General features: G+C 36.4%; 1 long non-coding RNA gene across 1 annotated transcript; it reads left to right on the top strand.

Moving 5' to 3' along the window:
• The first annotated feature begins 441 nt into the window (after positions 1-441).
• On the top strand, positions 442-1,113 carry LOC107707618 (uncharacterized). Its single transcript, XR_001636276.1, has 3 exons — positions 442-491; positions 611-664; positions 1,060-1,113. It is a non-coding gene; the product is annotated as an uncharacterized LOC107707618 (long non-coding RNA).
• Positions 1,114-1,767: the final 654 nt, after the last annotated feature.

The following is a 1,767-nucleotide window of genomic DNA, read 5'->3' as shown; positions in this document are numbered from 1 at the left end:
CATTCACACCAAGGACGATAACTATAAAGATAATGATAAAGACAGTTTCAAAAAGTCGTTCTCATTAACACTTATTGAACTCAACTGATCTGAATAACGGTAATATTGTCTTCTGTAGAGCTGATTTACAGCTGAACTTGAATTTGTTTCATAATTGATTATTTTTATAGCATCAGCACGGTTATTTTCCTCTTTACTACGGTGAAGCTGCTTTGACCAATCTGCAGGCCTATTGTAAAAAGCACTATAGAAATCAATGTGACTTGAATGAGTCTTGGGCATGAAATTGGAGTTTGACATCTAGTTACTGTCTGCTTTCATTGTACAGAAGATTTTCTTCAATCACATTTTGTATTTAACAGAAGACTGGATTAGATAGTGACTCTTATATTAGACAGAAATCTGTTCCTCTAATTGTTTTAACCATGTTTGTGTATTTTCAGAAATGACGACATCTGACACCAAAAGCGAAACATCCCAGGAAAAGCCTGGTAAGTCTGCTTCTCAGTTTGAACTAAAAGTGATATTATGATAAATGTGAGTGTTGGAAGTACAACACGTTTAAGAGATATTGTGGTTTTTATTTTTTTTCATTCAATCATTCATTAAGAAATGACCTCGTCTGACACCAAAAAGGAAACAGTCCAGGAAACAGAAAAGCCTGGTAAGATCCACCAACTCTTTTTCTCGTTATGCTGAAGCTCTTCTGTTCTTGCACTTATTCAGACAGGTTTGACACTGCTGAAGCCAAACCGTTTCATCACCGTTTCTCTGTTTTATAACCAATGACATCAAGTATACGTTCAGTAAGAATATACACAAGTTATTTCCTTAAATAATCATAGATATGTGTTCACTCCTCACACAGTATCATATAGATTAGGAAGACTTCAAATGAGTCACGTGGGATATTTGGCACTTGACAGTTTCTGTCTAATTAAGAAAATATCTTCAAACAATCACATTTTGTGTTTCACAGGAAATCTGAGTCAACAATGACAGAATGTGTTTCCTAATTAATTTGTTAACCATCAGTGCTCTATGATTGTGTATTTTCAGAAATGACGACATCTGACACCAAAAGAGAAACATCCCAGGATAAAGAAAAGTCTGGTGAGTATGCATCTCAGCTTGAGTTGGAAGTGATATTTAGTTGGACGAGAGAGGACCAGGCCTGGACTTTATTTTGTGTTTTGGTTCTGTTTATTTTATTATTAAAGTTTAGTTTAAATGTTCGCCGGTTCCCGCCTCCTTCTTCCCGATCTAAGAAATTTGTTACATTGGTGCCGAAACCAGGGAGAAAGGAGGGACACGCGTTGCCAGAGATCCCTCACCGCTGTGGGGAGTCCGCGGTGCCATTGAGCATGGCGGAGCAGTCTGCCGCCATGGAGGCTCGAGGCGGTGGGCTGGAGACCTGTGTGTGTGTGTGTGTGTGTGTGTGTGTGTGTGTGTGTGTGTGTGTGTAACAGAAATTATTTAAAAAATGAGTGAAAAATGAAATGAAGCTTATTTCCGTCACAAAATAAAAATATAAAAAGATAATTTCAACTTTTTATCACAATATTCAAACATTTTCCCCTCATGATTTCTGAGATTATATCTTCTAATTTTGACATTTTTTTTCTTCTGGGAATTTCAAATCTACATCTTGCAATTCTAACTTCTTACGGGTGGGCCTGGGGAATTAACAGCTTGCCCACAGTCAGATCGATGAATATATATACATGTGTGTGTATATATATATATATATATATATATATATATATA

The sequence above is a fragment of the Sinocyclocheilus rhinocerous genome, unplaced genomic scaffold (genome assembly GCF_001515625.1).
Source record: "Sinocyclocheilus rhinocerous isolate Xijiao unplaced genomic scaffold, SAMN03320098_v1.1 scaffold1857, whole genome shotgun sequence".
In the NCBI taxonomy this organism is placed as follows: Eukaryota; Metazoa; Chordata; class Actinopteri; order Cypriniformes; family Cyprinidae; genus Sinocyclocheilus; species Sinocyclocheilus rhinocerous.
The sequence above is the reverse complement of the archived record's forward strand: the minus strand, read 5'-3'. Positions and strand labels throughout refer to the sequence as shown.